Genomic DNA, 19,325 nt, shown 5'->3' on the forward strand with positions numbered 1-19,325 from the left:
AAGAGAAGTTACTATTTATTTTTAACTAGATGGTGAAGAAAGTTTTTTAAGAAGAACCTCTACTTTGCTTTTTACATCTTCAGAGCTATCCTTCCCATCACAGGCCCAGAGGCCGAGCAGAAAAAAAAAAAAAAAAAAAATGGTTTAGTGGGCCAGGCCCAGGGCCTTGATGCTTTGTGCAGCCTCAGGACTTGGTGCCCTGCATCCCAGCCATGGCTAAAAGGGGTCAAGATACAGCTTAGTCCATGGCTTCAGAAAGTGCAAGCCTTAAGCCTTGGCAGCTTCCATGTGGTGTTGAGCCCGCAGGTGCATAGCAGTCAAGAATTGAGGTTTGGGAACCTCTGCTTAGATTTCAGAGGATGTATGGAAATGCTTGGATGTTCAGACAGAAGTTTGCTGCAAGGGCAGAGTCCTCAGAGAGAACCTCTGCTAGGGCAATGTGGAAGGAAATTGTGGGGTTGCAACCGCATACAGACTACCCACTGTGGCACTGCCTAGTGGAACAGTGAGAAGTGGGCCACCGTCCTCCAGAACCCAGAATGGTAGACCCACTGACAGCTTGAACCATGCACCTGGAAAAGCCACAGACACTCAATGCCAGCCCATGAATGCAGCCAGGATGGGGGCTGTACCCTGCAAAATCACAGGGGTGAAACTTTTCAAGATCATGGGAGTCCACGCTTGCATCAGCGTGATCTGGATGTAAGACATGGAGTCAAAGGAAATCATTTTGGAGCTTTAAGATTTAATAGCTGCTCTGCTGGACTTTGGATGTGCATGGGGTCTTTAACCCCTTCAGTTTGGGCCAGTTTTTCCTGTTTGGAACAGGTGTATTTACCCAATGCCTCCACCCCCATGGTATCTAGTAAGTAACTAACTTGCTTTGATTTTACAGACTCATAGGCAGAAGGAACTTGCTGTGTCTCAGATGAGACTTTGGACTTGGACTTTTGGGTTAATGCTGGAATAAGTTAAGACTTTAGGGGATGGTTGGGAAGGCATGATTGTGTTTTGAATTGTGATGACATGAAGGTTTGGGAGGGGCCAGGGACAGAATGATATGGTTTGGCTGTGTCCCTACCCAAATCTCTTGTCTTGAACTGTGGTTTCCATAATCCCCACATGTTGTAGGAGGCACCAGGTGGAGATAATTGAATCAAGGGGGTGGGTCCTCCCATCCTGTTCTCATGATAGAGTTAGTTCTCAGGACATCCGATTTTTTTAATAAGGGGTTTTTCTCTTTGCTGGGCACTTCTCCTTTTGGCCATATATGAAGAAGGATGTGTTTGCTTCCCTTTTATGACTGTACGTTTCCTGAGTCCTCCTCAGCCAGGCTGAACTGTGAGTCAATTAAACCTATTTCCTTTATAAATTATCCAGTCTTGAGTATGTTTATTATCAGTGTGAGAATACACTAATGCACTGCTCAGCACCTCTAGATGCGAGCACCTTTCCAAATGTTTGAAATGGATCCAAGACCTCCCATTGATTGTACCATCTTATTACTGTGTCTAAATATTTCTATTCTGGAAAGAATGATGTATTTTTGTTTCTCCTTGGGGCCAAGATGGAGTGTCCTATCTATACCACCCATCACACAGAACATTGAAGTGCGTGTATATTAGTGGTGAGAAGAGAGGTGGCCTGGGGGTGACCTTAAAAAGAAACATATAGAAATAAGTCCAATGCTCTCAAATTCTGGATCTAAAAGGCAACAAAGAGAATCTCAGTGGTTGATGTGTGGGAAGTAGAAAGTGAATGAGTTTGAGATTATGTATATATATGCAAATAATATCAAATTATCAGTTTTCCCTGACAAAAGTCTAAATTATGCTTCATGGTTTTAAACATATGCAGTGTATGTAGCTGCTACTTAGAATATAGAAAGCTGGAAGGAATATTGTTTCCACCCTTACATAAACACAACAAAAACTCGCTGGATTGTCTATTAAATTACCACTTTCTTCAACCTACTAGAGTGCTGAAGACAAGAAAACAAACTGAAGTAAAGGAACCTCCAGGGAGACAAGGAGGCGAGCATTTGTGGGAAAAGATACAACTGATGACAAGAAGTTTGCTAAATTTTGAGTGAATAATTGAGGCCAAAGGTGGGCAAGTGTGACAATATAGAAACCTGCAGCACCCTTTTCTCATAGATCTCTTGAGAAATATGGGAACAGGGAGAGATGCAGAAGAAAACCTCCTTTGTGGTACAAGTGTAAGGGAGAGAACAGTGGTGCCCACAGCAAAGCTTCACTAAGGTCCTTCACTCCTATCGCTCCTATGTACAAAACCAAAAGCTGGTCCAGGAAGGCTTGCCATGGAAAATCGATGGCAGTTGTGGTAAGGGAAGATTGAAGGAGGGAGACAGAAAGGACGAAAATAAGGAAGAAGTTGCTTTTGGAGAAAGACAAGAAACATCCAGACTGTTAGACATCTTTCCGACCAGACCTACTGAGAAAAGGGTACCGCACCTACCTAAGACTGTAGTGAACCAAAACATTTATTGGAAGAAAATAGCTTTTTCCCATCTCTAGTAGTTGTCGTTTCAACAAGAATTTCATAGAAAAGCATCCTTTTGAAAGTATGTTCCTGGCACAACTGGCAATATATCATCTCTATATTCAAGATATAATTCAAGATATAATCAAATATAGGTCAGGATGATTATTTTTGAAATGTATACCAATCAATTGTATTGGAATAAAGACAAATTTCTATCTTTGATAACCTGGGAATATTTTTTGAGACACATAGTTTTGGATGTCAAAGAAAGAGAAAAAATGTTAGAGACAGCTAAGAGGACGGGACAAGGAACCCAGGCCAAGTTTTCAGGCAGGAATATGAAAGGGGTGATTAATGAATCATGAGCAGACCGACTTGACTAACCCATAAAGGTGAGGGCTGCTTAACGGGCCTGGACGCACATGAGGTGTTGGCACAAACCAGTTTAAAGGTTGGGGGTCGATGAGGACAATGTTGAGTACGTGCTTATTAAGTAATTAGGAAAGTGTCAGTTATGCCTTTGACCAGGGCAGAAAGAGACTGGCAACAGGGGGATTTTCATGAAGCTCTTCAACAAATGCTATCTGTGGGTTTGTTCAAAGCTTGAGCTCAAATAAGGTCACAGATGTGGAAAAGAGGGCACCTGTGTAATGGGGATCTGCTGGAGCATTCACACCCCAACCTAACAGTGTGCATAACACATTGTGCACTCGCCACAAGAACAGTGGCATGTCCGAAGAATACTCATTCATTTTTAAAATATATTGATTATCCTTCAGAATCATAGTTAGGAAAATGTATGCAGTTCTAATCTTGAGATCTAAAGACTAGAAGAGTAAATGCAAATTGTACTAACACGATATATTTTGCCATAAAAAGATCATTCCACACTCTTCATCTCATGTGGATCATATTAGCCAACATGTTTTTATCAAAACTTCCATTATTATATTATTATTGACATTATTAGCCCAAAGAAACAGAATTTGAAATTGAAAATAATAGTACCAAATGTATGTATTCAAATAATATCATTTACTCAGGTATAGCAAACAGAGGATGAGATTAAAGATCCACGACAAAATAAAGAAAACAATTAAGAAATCCTGATATACATAAAGTTAGTGTCTTTTCAAGTTTCTAAGAGATTTCAGTCTCAAAAGCCTGCAAATGCAAAGCAACATTGTAAAGATTGCAGTGATGTGGGATCTCTCAAAGATATCCAGCTGTATTAGGGTTCTCCTGCGAAACAGGAAGATACAAACATATAAAATGAGATTTGGCTCACCTGATTATGGAGGCCCAGAAGTCCCACAGTCTGCTTTTTGCAAGCTTGGGAGAAGCAGCAAAACAGAAGTGTAATTCAGTTTTAGTCTAAAGACCTGAGAACAGGAGTAAGGTTTATTAGTGTAAGTCATGGAGTCCAAAAGCCAGAGAACAAGGAACACTGATGTCAGAGGGCAGGGGAAGATGAATGTCTCAGCTCAAAAAGAGAGAGCAAAACTTGCCCCTCCTTTATATGTTTGTTCTATTCTGGTTCTTAACAGATTAGTTAATGTTTACCATCATTGGTGAAGGCAATCTTCTTCACTCCATCTTCAAATACAAATGCTGATATCTTCCAGAATCACCCTCACAGATACATCCAGAGGTAATGTTTTACCTACTCTCTGGATATCCCTTAGCCCAGTCAAGCGGACACATACAATTAGCCATCAACGCCATCTATGGGACCAGAAGAGAAATCAATACAGAAAGATCAGTGTGAGGCCATCAGCTGCAATAAGAAGGGATAAAAGTCATATGCCAAATTGTCCCGGTCCCCAAACTATGACCAATGACTCCCTTCTCTCAAGCTGATAATCTACGATATTAGAGAATGTGGTCATGAATAAAAATTTATTTGTAACATTTTGAAATGAAGCTAATGTAAGAAAATGGCAAAAGGATATGATGCACTATTAACTCGGACAGAATTATAAGTTATTTTACACTCCAAACTAGTAGCTTCTTCCTCTGTTAATCACATTTTACCTACTGGACACTGACATCATCCAGGAATTCTTAGTCCACTTTCCAAATCTTTTAGTAGTCATTTTCAAGTAGCAGGATTTCTCATGGTTTAATACTAAAATAATGACTTATTAAATTAGTAATTTATATACATCATTAAATTAAATTATATATTAAACAGATTATTTGGTCATCAATCCAAGAGAATATTAATGAACTTGGTTAACCATGAGCTCATCCATTAAAGAGGAACACTAGGGCCATTTTCAGACAATTCCAGTCATGCACAGTACATTACATTCTCATGTCCTTAACCAGGGCCATAGAAAAACCAAGAAAAAATATTATTGGATAATTTACTTCTTCTCTACTCCTTTTTTCTTTTGAGACTTCGTTTTCTGTGCTCAATGTAATGGAGTTTATTAAAGCCCTGTTCCAATTTAGATGGAATGCTTATTCTTCCACCCAAATTTTGAGACATTTTCTCCATGGGGATTCATATGTAAGCATCCATTCACCTGCAGCAGTCAAAGAAAACAAAAGAGAAGATGACATTTCTTGTCTTTATTCACTTCACCTCCACCAGTCTCTAGGGGTCTGAGAATCCTACCAGGGAGCAGGCCAGGGAGCCAAGATTGCCTGTTTATTCGGTCCCATCCAGCGGCATTTTGTCCTGCAGCAAACAGATTTCTCCCCTCCTTATAAAATATCCTTCCACAAGGGGCAGTTTATTCAGATCTGCTGTGGGATGTATCCAGAACCTAAAGATAAGCATTATTAATGAAGTCAGCTACATTCTAGTTGCAAAGAGTCTCTTACCTATAATCTTCATGCTGAGCACAAGAGATAGAGAGAATGCACTTTCAACTACAGGCTGTCAATGAGCAGCTGAATTCACCAACACCACAATTACTCCTCCTCCAGATTTTTGGCAACATCACTTCACAAATATTCCTATGATTTACTATAACTTTAGTTGGAGTTTTTATTAGTATTATTATTATTTGAGGACAAAACACCCTATGTGACACAGAGCGGTTTTAATTCCATGCTCTCATTGGCTTTTCTTGTCCTGACCTTGGGAAAGACATAATCTGTCTCTTAGCCCACAGAAAGCTCCATCTCTATGGCAGCTAGAATTTCAAATGACCCCAAGGTTACCACTCACTAGAGGAGACACCTGTGTAATACCTGCCCCTTGAGTGTGAGCAGGTCCACTGAGCAGGATTTTTCTAGGCACCCCTTTCATTAGATTATGTTACATAAGACTCTGTTGTAGTAAAGAGCAGTAAACTATCCAGTTGACTTTCAAGAAGTGAGTCTTGTCAGAGGTCCCTGTGGCTAGAATCTGGGAATAGCTTTTAAATTGTGAGAGTGATCGCCAGATACAAACCAGGAAGAAAACAGAAATGTCAGTCTTACCACTGCAAGGAAATGAATTCTGCCAACAGCCCAAATAAGCTTGGAAGCAGACCCTGAGTTTCAGATAAGGTTGCAGTGCTCATCAGCATCTTAATTTTAGCCTGGTGAGAAACTGAGCAGAGGACCCAATTAACCTGTGCCTGAACTCCTGACCCTCAGAAACTACGGGAAATACATGTGTATTGCTTTTTTGTTGTTTGTTTGTTTTGTTTGTATGTATGTATGTATGTATGTGTGTATGTATGTATTTATTTTGAGATGGAGTTTCACTCTTTTTGCCCAGGCTGGAGTGGAATGGCTTGATCTTGGCTCTACCACAACCTCTGCCTCATGTTTTCAAGAGATTCTCCTGCCTCAGCCTCCCAAGTAGCTGGGATTACAGGCTTGCACCACACATGAGTATTGTTTTAAGCCACTGTATCTGTGGTGATTTGTTCTCCAGCAATAGAAAAGCAACACAATCTTCCTGCAACCTCTACTACACTACCTATTGTAAATTCTGGAGGAATATTACCAGTATCTATAAAAGTGTAATATGCACTGTGAATTAGTATTTTTGCAAAAATCAGTGTAACATATATGTCTAAAGTTTGCATAAATCTCAAACACTTAAACAATGAGACTTGAGTTCTAATCAATGATAATTTGGTACAAAATACTGCAATCTAGGTAACATTTATTTTCAAACTTGATGTTTTATATGTATTTTATTTCCTTAGCAGTTGCCTATCCAGTTCCAGCTATCTTAAATGTGTTATGTGGTTTCTACTGCTTTACAATTCAACTCATAATATCCTAATTCAAGTAGAGAATAACAAAATCAGCAGTATGTATTCTTTTGAAATTCCTGAGCAAATTTAGATGACAGGTGTAGAAATTCCATGACTAATTCAGAGGATATGAGATTGAAAAGCCGTATACTAGGTGGCACGTACGATATTTCCATCTCATTCAATTCACAGAGCGTAGCCCTCAGAATCACCTTTTATTAGCAAAATGTTTGAGGACTGATATAAATTTGAACAAGTGGCAAAGCAATTTGTCATAGATCAAAATGCCTTTCCTTCTTTGCTACTGCAAGCATTTAAAGCCTTCTTGCATTTTTATGTTCATTAATTTCACTCCATGGGCATACTGTAGCATGATAAAACACTGGGAAACAAAATACTGTATTGATAAGTACTTTAAAATGCTTACAAGCTTCGAAATGAATTATTTGTCTAAATAAGTTTATCTGATTACAAAAGGAAATAAATATTCATTGTGGTTAATGTGGAAAATACAGATAAACAAAATAAAACATCAGGAGTACTTCCAGAACTCAGTTTTAAACATTCTTAGTAATATGGAATGTATCTGCAGAACATTTGAAAATAAATAATTGTTAGGTTAAAAATAAAGATATTTATACTACAAACAAACAATTCAAAAATAAAATTAAGAAGTCATCTTATTCACAATGATAATGAAACAAAGAATATGCTTAAAAATAAGCTTAATCAAAGAGGTGAAAGATTTGTATAATGAAAACTACAAAACTTTAATAAAAGAAATTAATGGAGAGATAGCTTGTGTTTGTGAATTGGGAGATTTAATATCTTTAACATGTTCATACTAGGCAAAGTGATCTACAGATTCAGTGCAATCCCTATCAAAATTCAAATGGCATTCTGCTATGGTCTGAATGCTTCTGCACCTTCAGAATGCACATGTTGAAATTCTACCCGCAAAGTCTACGGTATTATGAGGTTAGGCTTTTGAGGTAATTAGTCATGAGAACAGAGCCCTCTTGATTGGGATTAGTGCTGTTATAAAGGAGACCCAAGAGAGATACTTACTCCTTTATGCCATGGAAGGTTAGAGAGAGAAGGTGGCTGTCTATGAGGAAATGTGCTCTCAGCAGACACCAAATCTGCCAGCACCTATTTGACTTCCAGCCTCCAGAACTGTGAGAAATAATTTCTGCTTTTTATAAGACTCCCAGCCTATGCTCCTTTGTTATAATAGCCAGAATAAATAAAAACACAATCTTTACAACAATAAAATAACCTTAACATTTATATGATACCACAAAAGACCCCAAATAGGGAAAACAGTCTTGAGAAAGAAGAACAAAGTCGGTGGCATAACACTTCCTGATTGTAAATTATAGTGTAATGCTACAGTAACCAAAAGAGTGTGGCCATGGCAAAAAAGTATGCGTACAGACAAACAGAATAGAACAGAAAGTTCAGATATAAATCCATGCATATACACTTCAAAAAGGTGCAAAAACACACAATGGGGAGAGGTAGTCTCTTCAGCAAATGGTACTGGGAAAGCTGGTGTTGTGTTTTCTTCAAATTTGCTCATGAGGTCTCTCACTGGAGAACTTCTAGGAACCCTAGCCCAGATAGACTCCAGGGATTTGGTTCTGGATGTTAATAGTGTACCCATCCTGGGCACTTCTTTATGCTGGTGAGTGACCTAATGCCTTTGTGTTCAATCCATGACCTAGTAACTCCCTGAGAGAAAAGCTGTTTATACTATCAGATAGCATCATGGCTCTTGTCTCCTCTGTGTCCAGCTTATTCCTACCAAGATAATCACTCTCTAGGAAAGCCCTGGCCAGGAAGAGAGTTTGGTTCGGGTGTGTGGGTCAGGTGAGACACAAAAGAGACCTCGCAGGTCAAAACACAAAAATCACAGAAGCAATTTTAATATTTAGAGATTCTGGAGAAAAGAAGGCAGCACACTTTGTGGGGCCAACTGTCCCAAGGGTGACCGAAACCTGCTTCTGGAATGAGAAACTCCAACTTATATTCAAAATTGATGCTGAGTCAACACAAAATTATAGGAATTCATGACAACTGGATAAGCACATGCAACAAAACAAAACAAGAAACCCACCAAAACAATAACTATCTTACAACAATGTATAAAACCAAACTCAAAATAGATGAAAAATTTAAACATAAGACTTAAAACTGCAAAACTCTTGAAAGAAAACATACAGAGAAAGCTCCATAACATTGGATTTGTCAATTATTTCTTAGATATGACAATAAAAGCACAAATGACAAAAGAAAAATTACACAAGCAGAAAAACTTCTCCATAGCAAAGGAAACAATCAACACAGTAAAAAGGCAGCCTACAGAATGAAGGAAATACCTGAAAAACCGTACATACCATAATGATGATCCTTATACATGGTTTGAAAAAAAAATGGGCAAGAGACTTCAATAGATGTTTCTCCAAAGAAGACATTTAAATGGCCAACAGGTACTTAAAAAAATGTTCAATATCGCTGATCAGGGAAATGCAAACCAAAATCATACTATTAGTATGACAATTACCAAAGAGACAGAAGTGTTGATGAGCATGTGGAGAAATTAAAATCTATGTACACTATTTGTAGAAATGTAAAAAAGTGCAGCTACTATGAAAAACAGTACAGAGTTTTCTTAAAGAATTAAAAAACGAATCACTGTGTGACCCAGCAATCTCACTTCTGGATATATATTTTAAAAGTTGAAATCAGCATCTCAAAAGATATTTTCACAGTCATGTTCATTGCAGCATTATTCACAATAGCCAAGATATAGAAACAACCTATGTGTTTGTTGACGGATGAAGGGATTACAAAAAAAAAACAACTATGGTATATAAATATGAGCGAGTATTATTTAACCTAAAAAATAAGACATTCTGCCCTATGTGACAACACGGATGAACTGGAGGACATAATGTGAAGTGAAATTAACCAGTCACTGAAGAACAAATACCTCATCATTCCACTTATATGAGTTATCTTTTTTAATTATTATTGTTATACTTTATGTTCTAGGGTACATATGCACAACGTGCAGGTTTGTTACATATGTATACATGTGCCATGTTGGTGTGCTGCACCCACTAACTCGTCATTTACGTTAGGTATATCCTCTAATGCTATCCCTCCCCCCAACCCCCTCCCCATAATAGGCCCCGGTGTGTGATGTACCCCCTTCTGTGTCCAAGTGATCTCATTGTTCAATTCCCACCTATGAGTGAGAACATGCGGTGTTTGGTTTTCTGTTCTTGTGATAGCTCGCTGAGAATGATGGTTTCCAGCTGCATCCATGTCCCTACAAAGGACACGAACTCATCCTTTTTTATGGCTGCATAGTATTCCATGGTGTATATGTGCCACATTTTCCTAATGCAGTCTGTCACTGATGAACCTTTGGGTTTGTTCCAAGTCTTTGCTATTGTGAATAGTGCTGCAATAAACATACGTGTGCATGTATCTTTATAGGAGCATGATTTATAATCCTTTGGGTATATACCCAGTAATGGGATGGCTGGGTCAAATGGTATTTCTAGTTCTAGTTCCTTGAGGAATCGCCACGCTGTTTTCCACAATGGTTGAACTAGTTTACATCCCACCATCAGTGTAAAAGTGTTCCTATTTCTCCACATCCTCTCCAGCACCTGTTGTTTCCTGATTTTTTTAATGACTGCCATTCTAACTGGTGTGAGATGGTATCTCATTGTGATTTTTATTTGTATTTCTCTGAGGGCGAGTGATGATGAGCATTTTTTCATGTGTCTGTTGGCTGTATGAATGTCTTCTTTTGAGAAGTGTCTGTTCATATCCTTTGCCCACTTTTTGATGGGGTTGTTTTTTTCTTGTAAATTTGTTTGAGTTCTTTGTAGGTTCTGGATATTAGCCCTTTGTCAGATGAGTAGATTGCAAAAATTTTCTCCTATTCTGTAGGTTGCCTGTTCACTCTGATGGTAGTTTCTTTTGCTGTGCAGAAGTTCTTTAGTTTAATTAGATCCCATTTGTGTATTTTGGCTTTTGCTGCCATTGCTTTCGGTGTTTTAGACATGAAGTATTTGCCCATGCCTATATCCTGAATGGTATTACCTAGGTTTTCTTCTAGGGTTTTTATGGTTTTAGGTCTAACATTTAAGTCTCTAATNGCCAAGATATAGAAACAACCTATGTGTTTGTTGACGGATGAAGGGATTAAAAAAAAAAACAACTATGGTATATAAATATGAGCGAGTATTATTTAACCTAAAAAATAAGACATTCTGCCCTATGTGACAACACGGATGAACTGGAGGACATAATGTGAAGTGAAATTAACCAGTCACTGAAGAACAAATACCTCATCATTCCACTTATATGAGTTATCTTTTTTAATTATTATTGTTATACTTTATGTTCTAGGGTACATATGCACAACGTGCAGGTTTGTTACATATGTATACATGTGCCATGTTGGTGTGCTGCACCCACTAACTCGTCATTTACGTTAGGTATATCCTCTAATGCTATCCCTCCCCCCAACCCCCTCCCCATAATAGGCCCCGGTGTGTGATGTACCCCCTTCTGTGTCCAAGTGATCTCATTGTTCAATTCCCACCTATGAGTGAGAACATGCGGTGTTTGGTTTTCTGTTCTTGTGATAGCTCGCTGAGAATGATGGTTTCCAGCTGCATCCATGTCCCTACAAAGGACACGAACTCATCCTTTTTTATGGCTGCATAGTATTCCATGGTGTATATGTGCCACATTTTCCTAATGCAGTCTGTCACTGATGAACCTTTGGGTTCGTTCCAAGTCTTTGCTATTGTGAATAGTGCTGCAATAAACATACGTGGGCATGTATCTTTATAGGAGCATGATTTATAATCCTTTGGGTATATACCAAGTAATGGGATGGCTGGGTCAAATGGTATTTCTAGTTCTAGTTCCTTGAGGAATCGCCACGCTGTTTTCCACAATGGTTGAACTAGTTTACATCCCACCATCAGTGTAAAAGTGTTCCTATTTCTCCACATCCTCTCCAGCACCTGTTGTTTCCTGATTTTTTTAATGACTGCCATTCTAACTGGTGTGAGATGGTATCTCATTGTGATTTTTATTTGTATTTCTCTGAGGGCAAGTGATGATGAGCATTTTTTCATGTGTCTGTTGGCTGTATGAATGTCTTCTTTTGAGAAGTGTCTGTTCATATCCTTTGCCCACTTTTTGATGGGGTTGTTTTTTTCTTGTAAATTTGTTTGAGTTCTTTGTAGGTTCTGGATATTAGCCCTTTGTCAGATGAGTAGATTGCAAAAATTTTCTCCCATTCTGTAGGTTGCCTGTTCACTCTGATGGTAGTTTCTTTTGCTGTGCAGAAGTTCTTTAGTTTAATTAGATCCCATTTGTGTATTTTGGCTTTTGCTGCCATTGCTTTCGGTGTTTTAGACATGAAGTATTTGCCCATGCCTATATCCTGAATGGTATTACCTAGGTTTTCTTCTAGGGTTTTTATGGTTTTAGGTCTAACATTTAAGTCTCTAATCCATCTTGAATTAATTTTCATATAAGGAATAAGGAAAGGATCCAGTTTCAGCTTTTTACTTATGGCTAGCCAATTTTCCCAGCACCATTTATTAAATAAGGAATCCTTTCCCCATTTCTTGTTTTTCTCAGGTTTGTTGAAGATAAGATGGCTGTAGATGTGTGGTATTATTTCTGAGGGCTCTGTTCTGTTCCATTGGTCTGTATCTCTGTTTTGGTACCAGTACCATGCTGTTTTGGTTACTGTAGCATTGTAGTATAGTTTGAAGTCAGGTAGCATGATGCCTCCAGCTTCATTCTTTTGGGTTAGGATTGTCTTGCCAATGCAGGATCTTTTTTGGTTCCATATGAACTTTAAAGCAGTTTTTTCCAATTCTGTGAAGAAACTCATTGGTAGCTTAATGGGGATGGCATTGAATCTATAAATTACCTTGTGCAGTATGGCCATTTTCACAATATTGATTCTTCCGATCCATGAGCATGGTATGTTCTTCCATTTGTTTGTGTCCTCTTTTATTTCACTGAGCAGTGATTTGTAGTTCTCCTTGAAGAGGTCCTTCACATCCCTTGTAAGTTGGATTCCTAGGTATTTTTTTCTCTTTGAAGCTATTGTGAATGGGAGTTCATTCATGATTTGGCTCTCTGTTTGTCTGTTACTGGAGTATAAGAATGCTTGCGATTTTTGCACATTGATTTTGTATCCTGAGACTTTGCTGAAGTTTCTTATCAGCTTAAGGAGATTTGGGGCTGAGATGATGGGGTTTTCTAATTATACAATCATGTCATCTGCAAACAGGGACAATTTGACTTCTTCTTTTCCTAACTGAATATCCTTTATTTCTTTCTCTTGCCTGATTGCCCTAGCCAGAACTTCCAACATTATGTTGAATAGGAGTGGTGAGAGAGGGCATCCCTGTCTTGTGCCAGTTTTCAAAGGGAATGCTTCCAGGTTTTGCCCATTCAGTATGATATTGGCTGTGGGTTCATCATAAATAGCTCTTATTATTTTGAGATACGTTCCATCAATACGGTTTTTAGCATGAAGGGCTGTTGAATTTTGTCAGAGGCCTTTTCTGCATCTATTGAGGTAATCATGTGGTTTTTGTCTTTGATTCTGTTTATGTGCTGGATTACGTTTATTGTTTTGCATATGTTGAACCAGCCTTGCATCACAGGGATGAGGTTCACTTGATCATGGTGGATAAGCTTTTGGATGTGCTGCTGAATCCAGTTTGCCAGTATTTTATTGAGGATTTTTGCATCAATGTTCATCAGGGATATTGGTCTAAAATTCTCTTTTTTTGTTGTGTCTCTGCCAGGCTTTGGTATCAGGATGATGTTGGCCTCATAAAATGAGTTAGGGAGGATTCCCTCTTTTTCTATTGATTGGAATAGTTTCAGAAGGAATGGTACCAGCTCCTCCTTGTAGTTCCGGTAGAACTTGGCTGTGAATCCATCTAGTCCTGGACTTCTTTTGGTTGGTATGCTATTAATTATTGCCTCAATTTCAGAGCCTACTATTGGTCTATTCAGGGATTCAACTTCTTCCTGGTTTAGTCTTGGAAGAGTGTAAGTGTCCAGGAAATTATCCATTTCTTCTAGGTTTTCTAGTTTATTTGCATAGAGGTGTTTATAGTATTTTCTGATGGTAGTTTGTATTTCTGTGGGTCAGTGGTGATATTCCCTTTATCATTTTTTATTGCATCTATTTGATTCTTCTCTCTTTTCTTCTTTATTAGTCTTGCTAGCAGTCTATCAATTTTGTTGATCTTTTCAAAAAACCAGCTCCTGGATTCATTGATTTTTTGGAGGGTTTTTTGTGTCTCTATCTCCTTCAGTTCTGCTCCGATTTTAGTTATTTCTTGCCTTCTGCTAGCTTTTGAATGTGTTTGCTCTTGCTTCTCTTGTTCTTTTAATTGTGATGTTAGGGTGTCAATTTTAGATCTTTCCTGCTTTCTCTTATGGGCATTTAGTGCTATAAATTTCCTTCTACACACTGCTTTAAATGTGTCCCAGAGATTCTGGTATGTTGTATCTTTGTTCTCATTGGTTTCAAAGAACATCTTTATTTCTGCCTTCATTTTGTTATGTACCCAGTAGTCATTCAGGAGTAGGTTGTTTAGTTTCCATGTAGTTGAGTGGTTTTGACTGAGTTTCTTAGTCCTGAGTTCCAGTTTGATTGCACTGTGGTCTGAGAGACAGTTTGTTATAATTTCTGTTCTTGTACATTTGCTGAGGAGTGCTTTACTTCCAACTATGTGGCCAATTTTGGAATAAGTGCAATGTGGTGCTGAGACGAATGTATATTCTGTTGATTTGGGGTGGAGAGTTCTGTAGATGTCTATTAGATCTGCTTGGTGCAGAGTTGAGTTCAATTCCTGGATATCCTTGTTAACTTTCTGTCTCGTTGATCTATCTAATGTTGACAGTGGGTTGTTAAAGTCTCCCATTATTATTGTCTGGGACTCTAAGTGTCTTTGTAAGTCTCAAAGTACTTGCTTTATAAATCTTGGTGCTCCTGTATTGGGTGCATATATATTTAGGATAGTTAGCTCTTCCTTATGAATTGATCCCTTTAGCATTATGCAATGGCCTTCTTTGTCTCTTTTGATCTTTGATGGTTTAAAGTCTGTTTTATCAGAGACTAGGATTGCAACCCCTGCTTTTTTTTTGTTTTCTATTTGCTTGAGAGATCTTCCTCCATTACTTTATTTTGAGCCTATGTGTGTCTCTGCATGTGAGATGGGTTTCCTGAATATAGCAAACTGATGGGTCTTGACTCTTTATCCAATTTGCCAGTCTGTGTCTTTTAATTGGACCATTTAGTCCATTTACATTTAAGGTTAATATTGTTATGTGTGAACTTGATCCTGTCATTATGATATTAGCTGGTTATTTTGCTCGTTAGTTGATGCAGTTTCTCCCTGGCATCGATGGACTTTACATTTTGGCACGTTTTTGCAATGGTTGGTACCGGTTGTTCCTTTCTATATTTAGTGCTTCCTTCAGGATCTCTTGTAGAGCAGGACTGCTGGTGACAAAATTTCTAAGCATTTGCTTGTCTGTAAAGGATTTTATTTCTCTTTCACTTATGAAACTTAGTTTGGCTGGATATGAAATTCTGGGTTTAAAATTCTTTTCTTTAAGAATGTTGAATATTGCCCCCCACTCTCTTCTGGCTTGGAGACTTTCTCCCGAGAGATCTGCTGTTAGTCTGATGGACTTCCCTTTGTGGGTAACCCGACCTTTCTCTCTGGCTGCCCTTAACAGTTTTTCCTTCATTTCACCTTTGTTGAATCTGACAATTATGTGTCTTGGAGTTGCTCTTCTGGAGGAGTATCTTTGTGGTGTTCTCTGCATTTCCTGAATTTGAATGTTGGCCTGCCTTCCTAGATTGGGGAAGTTTTCCTGGATGATATCCTGCAGAGTGTTTTCCAACTTGGTTCCATTTTCCCTGTCACTTTCAGGCACATCAATAAGATGTAGATTTGGTCTTTTCACATAATGCCATATTTCTTGGAGGCTTTGTTCATTTCTTTTTACTCTTTTTTCTCCACACTTCTCTTCACACTTCATTTCATTCATTTGATCTGCAATCTTTCTTCTAGTTGATTGAGTCAGTTACTGAAGCTTGTGCATTTGTCACATAGTTCTTGTGTCATAGTTTTCATCTCTATCAGTTTTTTTTAAGGTCTTCTCTGCATTGATTATTTCATGTATCCATTCATCCCTTCTTTTTTCAAGGTTTTGTTTCTTTCCACTGGTTACATAGTTCCTCCTTTAGCTCTGAGAAGTTTGATCAACTGAAGCCTCTTCTCTCGACTCGTCAAAGTCATTCTCCGTCCAGCTTTGTTCTGTTGCTGGCGATGAGCTGTGTTCCTTTGGAGGGGGAGATGCACTCTGATTTTTTGAATTTCCAGCTTTTCTGCACTGCTTTTTCCCCATCTTTGTGGCTTTATCTGCCTTTGGTCTTTGATGATGGTGATATACGGATGGGTTTTGGTATGGGTGTCCTTTCTGTTTGTTAGTTTTCCTTCTAACAGTCAGGACTCTCAGCTGAAAGTCTGTTGGAGTTTGCTTGTGGTCCACTGCAGACCCTGTTTGCCTGGGTTTCAGCAGTGGAGGCTGCAGAAGATAGAATATTGCTGAACAGTGAGTGTTGCTGTCTGATTCTTGCTCTGGAAGTTTAGTCTCAGGGGTGTACTCAGCCATGCGAAGTGTGAAGTGTTGGTCTGCACCTATTGAGGGATGTCTCCCAGTTAGGTTACTCAGGGATCAGGAACCCACTTGAGCAGGCAGTCTGTCTGTTCTCAGCCTCCATGCTGGGAGTACCACTGCTGTCTTCAAAGCTGTCAGCAGGGACTTTTACATCTGCAGAGGTTTCTGCTGCTTTTTGTTTAGCTATGCCCTGTCTCCAGAGATGGAGTCTACAGGGGCAGTCTACAAGGCAGGCCTCCTTGAGCTGTGGTGGGTCCACCCAATTCGAGCTTCTTGGCAGCTTTGTTTACCTACTTAACCCTCAGCAATGGTGGGTGCGCCTCCCCCAGCCTTGCTGCCACCTTGCAGTTAGATCTCAGACTGCTGTGCTAGCAATGAGGGAGGCTCTGTGCACGTGGGACCCTCCGGGCCAGGTGTGGGATATAATCTCCTGGCATGCCGTTTGCTAAGACCCTTGGTAAAGTGCAGTATTAGGGTGGGGGTTACCCAATTTTCCAGGTGTTGTGTGTCTCAATTTCCCTTGGCTAGGAAAAGGAATTCCCTTTCCCCTTGCACTTCCCAGGTGAGGCGATGCCTCACCCTGCTTCAGCTCTCGCTGGTCAGGCCACACCCATGGACCAGCATTGACTGTCCAACATGCCCCAGTGAGATGAACCTGGTACCTCAGTTGAAAACGCAGAAATCTCCCATCTTCTATGTTGCTCATGTTGGGAGCTGGAGGCTGGAGCTGTTCCTATTCAGCCATCTTGAGTGCCCCCACATGAGTTATCTTTAAAAACAAAAAAACCAAAAAGAACAATTGTTTACATTTATGTATCTTTGATAATGATAAAATTGAACTTTTTAATATAGAATGACCAGCATTATTGTCCCTTAATGTATTTAATGGCAAATATGTTAAAATGTTTTACTTCTTTCCAGGAGGTACTGATTATTAAATGTGTTAGAATATTTACTATTTTTTTTTTTTTTTACCTTTGTAGTTGTTTTAAGTGTTTGCATTTGTGTCAGTGTATGATTTGACATTTGGAAGTTTTAAATATCCAAGTAGTCAAAACCAATTGACATACTACTTTCTGATTTTGATCTATGGTCTTGTACTTAGAAAAACTTTCTCCATCACTAAGAATATTTTAAAAATCCTTGCATTCCTAGAAAAGTAATCAACACATAGAAACACTTAAAAGTTCTTCACTTTTCTCTTAACCAGTAAATTCCATTAATAAACATTTGCAAGAGATTTTGATGAGGGTTCAACTTGCCTTGGTGTTCCTAAGAAAGGGGAAATAAATTACTATTCCACTTTTAATTCTTTTCTTCACAACAATAAAGTTCAATGTTTTTAACCTTTAAATCTTTGATTAATTTGTATTTGAACTCATACATTTTTGAAGTAATAAAGTGAGTGTTTTTTTCTTGATAATATATATTTTTATGTTTTGTTTGTTTAAGAGAAGTTTGGATTATGAATACCCTTTATTTTCAGATTCACTAAGTATTTTGGAAGGTCTAATAAACTTATTTTCTATTTATGTTTAATGTATGCTTTTTTAATATTTCACTTGGATTCTCAATAAGTATTTAGGCAAGGGATATCAAAACAATGCCAAATGACTATGTTTCAAATCAAAGAACTGTTAAGAAGACATGTATCCCCACGTTTCCCCATTTTCTACAGAGTAGGGGTCCAGTAGGTTACTTAGAATCACGTTTGTAAGAAACTTTAAAAAGAATGGGTTCTCTGATTCATTGTTGCATTTAAAATGTTGTTTATTTTATTGTTCATAGTATAATACCTTTCCAAATTTATTTACTCTATATCACCTATCTAGTCCTTAACACAGTTTCTAAGGTATAAAAGGCATTCTATAAATTTGGAAACACTGATTTTTTTTTTTAGAAATTTGTGAAGCTTACTAATTTTACAAAATGTCCATTTGCTAAGAAACATATTTGGGAATAAAAGGCTATTGGATTGCTACTCAGCTCTTATGTAAGCCTGGAAACCTGAAGCAACCAGCATTTGAAAATATTATAGTATAACTTATTATGTTTCAGTGGGAGTCAAATATCTGTTAAACCAAACCTGCGAAAAGGTTTAATCCCATGGTATTATAAAAAAATAACAGAAGCTCCAATGATCTTAAATTTATATCTGTATTTTAGAACACACTGGCTATTTTCATAAATCACTTGAAATTTATTTATGGATTAGAGAAGGCAGGAGTTTTCAGTTCTCTAAGCAATAAACTACTCCTTGTTTTTAATTAGATGTTGCTTGCAATTAAATCAAATGCCAGGTATTCAATGAAAAGTCCAAATAATACTAGGTGTAAAACTAATCCCTAATTTGAAGCAAAAATTTATGCTGTAAGTTTGAAAATTCTTCCTCACCCAATTAAGATTTGGCATTAAGGAGAATACTTAGCCATGTATATAATTATGTGAGGTCTTTTGTCACTGGTTCCATGATGTTTCCAAAACTAACTAGGCTCAGATTCAAAAAAACCTGCTTTAAATGACAGATATATGATTAAATCTTGAAAAATTCAAGTTTAAAATTAATTCATGTCTGGGCATGGTAGCTCACGCCTGTAATCCCAGCACTTTGGGAGGCCGAGGCAGGTGGTTCACCTGAGGTCAGGAGTTTGTGACCAGCCTGACTAACATGGTAAAATGCTGTCTCTACTAAATACAAAAAAAATCAGCCAAGTGTAGTGGCGCATGCCTGTAATCTGAACTAGTTAGGAGGCCAAGACAGGAGAATCACTTGTACCTGGGAGGCGGAGGTTGTAGTGAGCTGAGATCATGCCCTTGCACTCAAGCCTGAGCAACAAGTGCAAAATT

The sequence above is a fragment of the Theropithecus gelada genome, chromosome 3 (genome assembly GCF_003255815.1).
Source record: "Theropithecus gelada isolate Dixy chromosome 3, Tgel_1.0, whole genome shotgun sequence".
Lineage (NCBI taxonomy): Eukaryota > Metazoa > Chordata > Mammalia > Primates > Cercopithecidae > Theropithecus > Theropithecus gelada.